The sequence below is a fragment of the Etheostoma spectabile genome, chromosome 8 (assembly GCF_008692095.1).
Source record: "Etheostoma spectabile isolate EspeVRDwgs_2016 chromosome 8, UIUC_Espe_1.0, whole genome shotgun sequence".
In the NCBI taxonomy this organism is placed as follows: Eukaryota; Metazoa; Chordata; class Actinopteri; order Perciformes; family Percidae; genus Etheostoma; species Etheostoma spectabile.
Genome location: NC_045740.1, coordinates 2196615 through 2208518, shown reverse-complemented (window position 1 = coordinate 2208518; position 11904 = coordinate 2196615). Strand labels below are relative to the sequence as shown.

General features: G+C 39.1%; 1 protein-coding gene across 1 annotated transcript in view; it reads right to left on the bottom strand.

Moving 5' to 3' along the window:
- Positions 1-11429, bottom strand: part of pparab (peroxisome proliferator-activated receptor alpha b) — a 50721-nt gene extending 39292 nt beyond the window's left edge. The window contains exon 1 of the mRNA XM_032522727.1: positions 11183-11429. The gene's annotated coding sequence lies outside the window, so the exon portion shown is untranslated. The remainder of the gene's footprint in view (positions 1-11182) is intronic.
- Between the last annotated feature and the right edge of the window lie 475 nt (positions 11430-11904).

The window sequence follows — 11904 nt, the reverse complement described above, 5'->3', positions numbered from 1 at the left end:
GAGGGAACATAAACAATGCATTATAGTTTTCAAAGCTGCAGATTATTTTTCTCAATCGTCGTTTGTTCTACGCAATAATCAGAAATAATGAAAAATGCTCACACATTACCTACAACCAAATGTCTAGTTTGTATAACCAAAATCCAAATATATTTTAATTTAGTATAATTAAGACATTACAATAAGTGAAGTTTGTATTTCAGACCGACTGTTTTTTTTTCATGACACCATTCATTGTTTTTTCGAAAGGTTTGCTGAATAATGTTTCTTAATCAACATTGAGTAATCGACTAATCATCTACTTCATTTCCTATTAGAAAGAAACAGTGTCTAGCAGATAGGGCGTTATAAAGCTGCCACCATTTCTCTTTTCAGCATTGTTTTAAGCCTTTACTGACAGGGACGCTTGGAGAACATAAGGGGAGTGAGAGGGAGGATAACATGCGCAAAGGGCCACAGGTCGGGCCAAACCCGGCCCACTGCTTCGAGGAGTGACCCTCTATATATATGTGCGCCCACTCCCCCAACTGATCCATCCTACTGGGCGCCCAAGGACACATTTCTGGGCAGCAGGTGGCCACAAGAAGCCTGTCCTGCAGAATAACCTCACCCTTGACCCACACGTCAATGGGCATCATATTAACCCTTTTTCAAACCAAGACAGACTTTTTCTATAAAAGGCTACAGTCCTTTTATGTGACTGAAAAACAAGAAGATTCTTTGATTGAAAATAAATGTCAAGGCCAGTAATTTATTTGACCCCTTTTGGCTAACTGGTAGGTTTGAATGTCATACCATAAAACATGCATTCGTGCTATTACCAGGAGGATAATGCACACAAGTATACAACCTGGCATATCATATTTGCACATTTGTTATGATTTGAGCCTGTTTTGAGGCTTCAAAACCAGGCAAACCGGAGAGTGAAGCAGTGAAGTCTAGCTATAATTCTTCCATTCATACCCTAAATTACTTCATCAAGTTTTTTGGCTCCTTTATTTTGTACAGCAGGCTCCTTTCAGGGACGGACATGTTTTAAGCAAATGGTGCAGATGTCATAGATTGGAAAGCATTCTGATCTCCCCTTAATTGGAAACCAGCTGTTGTCCAGACAGAAATTCTTGACGTAGCCCATTACTGCGGACTCTGTTGCTGCTATGCTCTCTTGAGTCCTTGGTTGCACGAGCCGTTCTTTGGTTCTAGTGTTTCTCCATTTCCTCCTCTCATGGCAAATCACCAGTGTCTGTGGAGGAAATCAGTGCCCTGCGGCCTCACATCTGTGGTGGTTGCGTATGGATTTATCTATTTCAACCAGATTTTGCCTTAATAGTTTTATATCCATGTACAGTGATTTAATGTAAACGTTTCTCCCTGATGCTCTGTTAGCAGCACACTAAGCTCTACTGCAGTGGTCACAATATCTTGACTATCTGAGGAGCCGACATGCATGCAATCATTTTTTTTTCAAACGACAAAACATCTACATTGTTCAAAAATATGATTAAGGCAACAAAAATCTGAAAAAAAAACAACAAAACAACAAAAAGAAAAGTCAGTTTTGGATTATTGGGGTGAGGGGGGTTGTAACGCCCCCTATCCCCCGGAAATTACGCCTATGAGTGGTTAATATATTATTAAGCACATTTACTCAAATATTTAAGTTCATTTTTCGGTACTTCATCTTTACTACTATACTTTTACTTACGACTAAGTTGTGTTTAATGTCCTCCAGAAAAAAAAAAAAAACAAAAAAGAAAAAAAAAAAAAAAAAAAAAAAAAAAAAAAAAAAAAAAAAAAAAAAAAAAAAAAAAAAAAAAAAAAAAAAAAAAAAAAAAATCGAAAAAAAAAAAAAAAAAAAAAAAAAAAACAAAAAAAAAAACAACATTGTTTGTTACAGTGTTGTACCCAACAGTATATTTGGAGGTTTGAAAAACCATGCCTAATTCAGAAGTCCTACAGTCTATTGTGAAATCCGCTCCATGTCAACAGACCATCTCCATGACAACAATCCTCTGATGAAACCGTCATTTGGTTTAAAGCGCCATAGAAATCTAGTAAGTTACTTTTACTTAAGATTTGTTATTTCTAAACTAAAGTTCTAAGTAAGAAAAAATGTTCTCCTCGTTTTAAAAACGAACGTAGTTAAAACTATCGACACCTGGACCAACTCACACTGAAAATGCTATTTAAATGCAACCAATATAACCAACTATTATTTTCATAACAACTATTAATTTTTATATGGTGCAGTAATATATGCATTAAATATATTATTTTATTATTGGTACATTTATAATTACTGAATCTGAGTCATTCCACTATGTATTTTTTTGTCTAATGTATGCTTCTGTAATTCTTTCATAGAGAAATTTTACACATTAAAGTACCACCATAAGATGCACAGTGAGTCTGAGATTTATTAGATGCATCCGTAGATGTTTATATATAAGTACGCAGTAATAACTTTGAGTTAAGGTGATCACAACTTGTAGAGAAGGAAACTTACTTTGCTTTCACATATGGGCCTGGACCAGAATCTCTATGATTACCACTCTGCGAAATTCTCCTAGCAGTACCAACACATCTTAAGAGCTTTTTGTCCTAATTCACAACGTTCAGAAGAATATTTTTAACTCCCCTCATATTTTGGACAGCTCTATTAATGATTACTGCCAGTTAAGATTTTAGATACAAACAGATGACATGCTACAAAATTATGTTGCCTATATGTTTCCTAGTTTATAAATCCAACAGTACAGATGTTAATCAGCGTCACCCCCACCAAGTGTTAACATAGTCTAGGCTCAGTGATAAGCCATCAGACATTCTACAATTTTCAAATGATATTTTTGTTGTTTCCTTTTTCTTCTCAAGAACAGGCCTGGCTACTTCTCCCACCACTATGCATGTACATGCGATGTGCCGAGAGAGGTAGTGGGGAGGGGGGGGGGGTTCCACTGGGGTCCCAGGACTCATACAGAACAGCCTGCATCTGCTCCCAGTCCTTGGGCCAAGCTGTCACGTGACGCCCCACTTGCTTTGCCAGAGACTGGACAAACCGTGGATGGGGAGCTGATGATGAAAGAAGAGACCGAGGATGCAATCTGCAAACGGGGTTGCCACTCAGCATCTGCGTAATGGGCCGTTTATTACGTGACGCTGACTGTAAACCCTCAGAAATTTTGGCCTGCTGTCCAGGAGCGGACACAATGGTTCCCCCCCATCTGCCAGATAATTCTCCTGAAATCTTCATGTTGGTTTGTACACAATGGGCAGGAACCATTGTCACATCCCATAACTACACCATGCGCCAGCATCGGAATTTAAAGACTTGTGCTTTTTCTCAGGCGTGAGAGAATTGTGTGAGCACAAAAATCTTGTCAGACTCCTGCATTCTGTAGTTTTCACATGACAAGGCAAACATTCCCCTTATATTTACTGTGTTTTGCGTGCTACTTCACTTAGATGTTTGTGCTTCACTGTACCGATGATTTATGTGCTCGTTTGCCACTGCTGTGAAAGGCTTTATCACATCATCACGAGGGGAAACATTCTCTGTGCTCACTTTACTCTCGTTTAAAACGACTCTGTGTCATCATCACCAAGCCATTCTGGTCCAAAGACTGACGAAGTGGGATGTATAACCTTGACGCCTACCTTGTGCATACACTACAATGGCTTACCGAAGTAGAGACATCTTTCTTCCGGTGCCACACATCAGATAATGTCCTTCTCATAGAGAGAAGCAGTACATGTAAACAACATTTTTTAAATTGTCAAATGATTAATAACTCAAATATCTTAAATGTATGGAGGTGGTTTTTTATTAACCACATAACAGTTGGTATGTGAATGAGACATTTCAGACAAAATATTAACAAACTAGAGTGTATACCTACTTTACTGAAATTTTCAGTCCGACCTGCAGTAATATACTAGAATACTTACAGAGGCCTTCTGCAGTTACTAGTAATTTTGATATTTTTGATGCATATTTTTATTTTTATGAGACTTTTTGCTTAGTAAAATTCCTAAATGTAGGACTTTTGTTGTGGTGTAATTTTTGATGGTGTGTTGTATGGCTACTTTTACTTAGTAAAATGAACAGTCTCCACATTTGTACCGCTTCCTGTTCCTTCAGATATACAGATCTTTTTTTAGATTATTTTGTCTTTGTTCACTGTTTATCCATATGTTTTCCCTCCTGCACATGTGAAGAGAGTAGGGTCAATTTTTTGTCACCCCTTGTTGTCATAAGCAAGACAGCATTAGACCGCTTACATTGTACTTTAATCCGTACTTTTCCAAGTGTATTCTTTCTTTCTCTAATGGTGCGTGTTTCGCTGCAGGCTAACGCCAAATTTTGAAGTATGATTGGTTTAATTACTTGTTGTTGTATCTTCACTACTTTTATGTATAATAATATTTCCTTTTTATGGTGATGCTTTGGTATCATGTTTGATCAAACTGTATGCCAAAAAACTTATGGACTGAATAAGACTGCACTGATTAAGGAGCAGAGAGAGGAAAACACTGGTGAACCTGGGAGGGTTTATATTCGGACAGTGTCATTTGAATCAAATAGACCATGTGTATCTGACCTAACACAGTCCTCACTCTGACCACTATATTTTCCAGCGGTGCCACTGATAGTTTTGTGTTTGCATTGTACTGCAGGAAAGTGTGTACCTGTAAAAACACTTTAGAGGGAGGCTTTTTCTTTTTCTTGGCTGTCACCATGGTTAGGGGCGTCCCGTCCTCACAGGAAACGACCGCCTGCCTCTCCATTCGCGCTGAAACTATGGTGTGTGCAGGGGGTGTGGCGCCTTTTTTTCCCCCACTGTCAGTCATGAGGTCACTCTCCTGCGGTGTGAAACTCCATGCTCTCTACTCATGTATGGACTGTGGTGGGGGCTTTTGACAGCGCACGCGCTGGAAAACAAACCAGGGACGTGGTTGGGGTCCGGGGACTCGCAGGTTTCCCCTTCTCGCTCCTCTCTCTAGTCACGTCCCGACCGCTTCTCAACCCAGCGACTTCCGAGGCATATGGCGGCTTCGGAGTGGCTGTCCATTGTAAGGTAGATGTCTCCTTTGTGGCTTGTTATGCCAATAATGCACCCTCGTGCAGCATGTTGATAGACTATCTCTAAAGGATTTTTGTTTAATGTGACGAATGCTGCAGCCCAAAACCAGTGCATACATGTTCTCCAGTTTTAGAATTTGTCCAGTTTGGCAGCCGACACCTGCACCGAATGTTTACAGGCAACAGGGGTACATACACCCATCTTCCAGACTCTAGGACCTATTGCTATTGTATTGGGAGGCAGGCTAATCTGATTCAGTTTGCACGCCTGCGCAGATAACGTGGCGCTTGTTCCATCAATTGCACATCTAGGTATCATAGTAAGCTATTCACTCAACACAAAGCTATTTATTGCTTGTTGGCAAGCCACATTACTTATAGCGTTTTAAATAGAGGCTCTGTATTACTTTTTACAATTGCTTTTGTGGAACGACCCTTGAGTCAGTTTGTGATCAGGACAGTGACAGTAATGTCCAGGTAAATCTGTGTGTTAATTCAGCACCAGTAACTTAAACTCTCTTCAAATTTTTCTGCTGTAATACTGAAGGTCCTGTACCAACTGAGACAGGTTTTAATTTCTAGATCAGCACCTGCATATGGCTTCTTTTAGAGTAAATATTGTTCCCAAAGTTGTGTTCAAGTAGCTTCAAATTAGAAATGAATTTAAGGCTTTTTCTAGAGATTTTTGTTTAAAAATGCATTTTTTGGTTGTGGTTGGGCATTATTTCCTTTAATTACATATAAAACAGAAGAAATGACATGGACATGAAGGGGAGAGACAGGGATTTTTTTAGGCAAAACCACCTGTTCCCAGCGGTTGCGTATGCCCTGAAATCATAATCTTTATATTCTTATGGTTGTTGTCATTTCGTTTTCAGAGGGAATGCTTTACTGAAGTGTTAAAAGGACACACTGCAAAGCCGCGTTTAATTTAGCTGTGGGTGATGTGAGTATTTGCTTAAAATACCTCTGAGGCATCCTCTGCTCTCTCTCTCTCTCCTCTTTCTCTCTCTCCTCATCTCAGTTACTCCTACGTCCCCTTGTGTGTGATATCATAACTGACACTCATAACTACAGACAGTCCCAGCATTAGGAAGTCTTGGTACATATTATCCATTATTAGTGCCTTTCTCAACATGAAACCTGTGGGATTGATTAATTATTTAGAGGATTATTTCTGATGAAGTTCAAAAGTAACTCTACCAAGTCAAAACGCATGTCATTTTAGATCACTTGAGTTTGAGCGATTGTGTGAATACCGTGTGATATTCTGCATGTCCAACAACATTATGTTGTTTACCTCCTTTACCTGTCCTTTACTTATTTTGTATGTTAAACTGCCTAAAATACTAATGAAACAAAGGTTTCAAAGTTCAACTCTGGTCACTGCACCCTATGTTATAATGTTTCATGTTGTTTTTGATTGTAAGATAGCATTAGGACTGAGAATTCCCACAAAGACTGTAGGTAGGTTGCTGCTTCTGTTTTTATATGCACAGGTTTAGATAACTTATTAGACTAGACTTAGGTTTTTTTTGATAGTATTGCCCCTGTGTTGTGAAATGATTAATACTTCTCTTTTAACTGGGGTGTTTCCTGACTTTCTCAAACATGCTATTTTGTCGAAACCTGTCTTAAAAAGCCTAGTTTTAGACCCATTGCACCCTCGAATTATAGACCTATATCTAAACTCCCATTCATGGCAAAGATTCTAGAGAAGTGGTACAGAGCAGCTTACTTCTTTCTTAGAGATAAATGATATTTTTGATAAATATCAATCAGGTTTCCGTAAAAACATTCTACGGAACTGCACTGGTGAAAGTTTCAAGCGATATTTTGTTCTGCTGATTCTGGAAGCTACAGTGTTTTAAATTTTGTGGACCTTACATCTGCCTTTGACACTATTGATCACAATATTATGCTTATAAACTTCAGGCTCTATTAGGGATATCTGGATCAGCTTTGAATGTTTTTCATCTTACATCTGGTAGAAGTTTTAGTGTCTATATCAATCAAACATGCAATACTGCAGGTTATCGAGTGGTTCCTCAGGGTTCTGTCCTGGACCAATTCTTTTCCTTCTGTATATTCCCTCTAGGACAGATAATAGCAGTTTCAGGATGTTTCTTATCACTTTATGCAGATGACATTCATTATACTGTCCTTTAAGCTACTGGTTATTTAAACTGTCATCTTTAATGAATTTTCTGAGTAGATAAGCATTGGCTAAATGACAACTTTTTAATGTGAACTCAGCCAAGACTGAAACTTTAATCATTGCTCCGAGCAGAGCATCCCTCAGATTAAAAACCATTGGTGACTTAGGCTCGTCTGTTCAGACCCGTCTCAGGGCTTAGGTGTTGTTTTCGATGCGGCCATGTTATCGAGAAACACTCGAAACCTTATTAAAAACTGTTTCTTTCAATTAAGGACATTTCAAAGATAAAGCCTTGTGTGTCAAAGCCGAGTTGGAGATGATTATTCATGCTTTTATCTCGTCTCGCTTAACTATTGTAACAGTCTTTTTATTTGCCTTAATAGAAGGATCTTTGTCGTCTCCAGAGCTCCAAAATTCTGCTGCGAGGCTTTGTAACCCACCGAGTAGAGGCACTATTACTCCAGTTTTTAGCTTCACTTCTCATGGTTACCATTGATTTTTAGAATGCACTCAAAATTTTGGTCTTAACTTTTAGAGCACCTACAAGGACAGGCACCCCCATACATCTCGACCTGATACAGCTGCGTACATCCTCACGCAGCTGAGATCAACGTTCAGAGACATTAGTTGCCCCCCTTACACATTTTAAAACTAGGGGGACCGTTCTTTTCAGGTTGTTGCACCGAGGTTGTGGAACGCTTTGCCTCCTTCATGCGCTGCTTAGATTGTGTGAAAATTTTAAAACTCAGTTGAAAATCTGCTTTTTAAGAACTTTTAACTAGATTGTAGGGTGGTTTAGGCTGGTCTTTTGTACGGTTATTCTTTGTTTTTGTTTTTTGTAATGCACGTATGTATGACAGTTGTTATGCTTCCTTTTGTTGTGAGCACTTTGAAAAGAATAACACGTACACATAAGACCAGCCTAACCACCCTACAATCTAGTTAAAAGCTTCTTTAAAAAGCAGAATTTTCAACTGAGTTTTAAAATTTTCCACACAATCTAAGCAGCGCATGGAAGGAGGCAAAGCGTTCCACAACCTCGGTGCAACAACCTGAAAAGAACGGTCCCCCCTAGTTTTAAAATGTGTAAGGGGGGCAACTAATAGTCTCTGACCTGTTGATCTCAGACTGCGTGAGGATGTACGCAGCTGTATCAGGTCTGAGATGTATGGGGTGCCTGTCCTTGTAGGGCTCTAAAAGTTAAGACCAAAATTTTGAAGTGCATTCTAAAAATCACTGGTAACCAATGAAGTGAAGCTAAAACTGGAGTAATATGTGCCCTCTTACTCGTGTGGGTTAAAAGCCTAGCAGCAGAATTTTGGACGCTCTGGAGACGACAAAGATCCTTCTATTAAGGCAAATAAAAAGACTGTTACAATAGTTAAGCGAGACGAGATAAAAGCATGAATAATCATCTCCAACTCGGCTTTTGAACACAAGGCTCTTATCTTTGAAATGTTCCTTAATTGAAAGAAACAGTTTTTAATAAGTTGTTTCGAGTGTTTCTCAGATAACATGGCCGCATCGAAAACAACACCTAAGCCCTGAGACTGGGCTGAACAGACGAGCCTAAGTCACCAAGTGGTTTCTTAATCTGAGGGATGCTCTGCTCGGAGCAATGATTAAAGTTTCAGTCTTGGCTGAGTTCAACATTAAAAAGTTGTCATTTAGCCAATGCTTATCTACTCAGACAATTCATTAAAGATGACAGTTTAAATAACTCAGTAGGCTTAAAGGAACAGTATAATGAATGTCATCTGCATACAAGTGATAAGAAACATCCTGAAACTGGCTTATTATCTGTCCTAGAGGGAATATAACAGAGGAAAAGAATTGGTCCAGGACAGAACCCTGAGGAACACCACTCGATAAACCTGCAGTATTGACATGTTTGATTGATATAGACACTAAAACTTCTACCAGAAGTAAGATGAAAACCATTTCAAAGCTGATCCAGATATCCCTAATAGAGCTGAAGTTTATTAAGCATAATATTGTGATCAATAGTGTCAAAGGCAGATGTAGGTCCAACAAAATTAACACTGTAGCTTCCCAGAATCAGCAGAATCAAAATATCGCTTGAAACTTTCACCAGTGCAGTTTCCGTAGAATGTTTTACGGAAACCTGATTGATATTTATCAAAAATATCATTTATCTCTAAGAAAGAAGTAAGCTGCTCTGTACCACTTTCTCTAGAATCTTTGCCATGAATGGGAGTTTAGATATAGGTCTATAATTCGAGGGTGCAATGGGTCTAAACTAGGCTTTTTAAGAACAGGTTCGACATAGCATGTTTGAGAAGTCAGGAACACCCCAGTTAAAAGAGAAGTATTAATCATTTCTACAACACAGGGGCCAATACTATCAAAAACCTAAGTCTAAGTCTACTAAGTCTATTCTAACCATGTGCATATAAAAACACAAGCATGCAACCATCACCTACAGTCTTTGTGGGATTCAGTCAGTCCTAATGCTATCTTACAATCAAAACAACATGAAACATTATAACATAGGGTGCACTGACCAGAGTTGAAACTTTGGAAACCTTTGTTTCATTAGTATTTTAGGCAGTTTAACATACAAAATAAGTAAAGGACAGGTAAAGGAGTAAACAACATTAATGTTTGTTGACATGCAGAATATCACACGGTATTCACACAATCGCTCAAATCAAGTGATCTAAATATGACCATGCGTTTTTGACTTGGTAGAGTTAACTTTTGAACTTCAATCAGAAATAATCCTCTAAATAATATAATCAATCACAGTTTCATGTTTGAGAAGCACTAATTAATGGATGAATATGTACCCAAGCTCTTCTAATGCTGGGACTTCTGTTAGTTATGAGTGTCATTTATGTGAATGATCACACACAAGGGGAGTAGGAGTTACTGAGATGGAGAGAGAGAAAGAGAGAGAGAGAGAGAGAGAGAGAGAGAGAGAGATGCCTCAGGGGTATTTAAGCAAATACTTCACATCACCCACAGCTACATATTAACCGCTGCTTTGCACGTTTGTCCTTTTAACACTTCACAGTAAAGCATTCCCTCTGAAAAAGAACTGATCAACAACCATAAGAAATTATAAAGATTTATGATTTCCAGGCAATACGTCAAACCGCTGGGACCAGGTGTTGCCTAAAAAAATCCCTGTCCTCTCCCCTCATTCCATGTCCCATTTCTTCTGTTTATTATGTAATAAAAGGCAAATAATGCCCAACAACCAAAAAATGCATTTTAAACTACAAAATCTCTAGAAAAAATGCCTAAATTCATTTCTAATTTGAAGCTACTTGACACACTTTGGGAACAATATTTACTCTAAAGAAGCCATATGCAGGTGCTGCTAGAAATTTAAAAACCATGTCTCCAGTGTTACAGACCTTCAGTATTACAGCAGAAACATTTGAAGAGAGTCTTAACGTTTACTGTGCTGAATTTAACACACAGATTTTACCTCTGACATTACTGTCACTGTCCTGGTGCATCAAACTGACCACAGGTCTCCACAACAAGCAATTGTAATAAGTAATACAGAGCCTCTTTAAAACCGCTATTAAAGTAATTGGGCTTGCCAACAAGCCAATAAATAGCCTTTGTGTTGAGTGAATAGCTTACTAATGATACTAGATGTTGCATATTGATGAACAAGCGCCACTTTATCTGCGCAGGCGTGCAAACTGAAATCAGATTAGCCTGCCTCCCAACAATAGCAATAGTCCTAGTCCTGGAAGAATGTGTTAATGTACCCCTGTTGCCTGTAAACATTCGTGTGCAGGTGTCGGACTGCAAACTGGACAAATTCTAAAACTGGAGAACATGTATGCACTGTTTCTGGGCTGCAGTCATCTGTCCATTAAACAAAATTCCTTTAGAGATAGTCTATCAACTGCTGCACGAGGGTGCATTTATTGGCTAAAAAGCCAAAGGAAGACATCTACCTTACAATGGACAGCCCAATCCGAAGCCGCCATATCCTCGGAAATGTCGCTGGGTTGAGAAGCGGTCGGCGTGAGCTCGAGAGAGGAGCGAGAAGGGAAAACTGAGTCCCCCGACCCCAACCACGTCCTTGTTTGTTTTCCAGCAGCGCTGCCGCTGTCAAAAATCCCCCACCACGTCCATACAGAGTAGAGCCATGGAGTTTACACCCGCAGGAAGTGACCTCATGACTGACAGCTGGTGAAAAAAAGGCGCACACCCCCTGACACACCTATAGTTTCAGCGAATGGAGAGAGCGCGGTCGTTTCCTTTGAGACGGACGCCCCCTAACCATGGTGACAGCAAGAAAAAAAAAGCCTCATCCTCTAAACGTGTTCTACAGGGTACACACTTTCCTGCAGTACAATGCTAACACAAAAACTATAGTGGCACCGACTGGAAAAATAGTAGGTCAGAGTGTAGGACTGTGTTAGTCAGATACAATGGTCTATTTGCATTCAAATGACACTGTCCTCATATAACCCTCCCAGGGTCACCCAGTTGTTTTCCTCTCTCTTGCTCTTAATTCAGTGCAGTCTTATTCAGTTCCATGAAGTTTTTTTGGCATACAGTTCTGATCAAACATGATTACAAAGCATCACCATAAAAAAGTAAATAATATATACATAAAAGTAGTGATATACATACAACAAGTAATTAACAATAATACTTCAAAAGGCGTAGC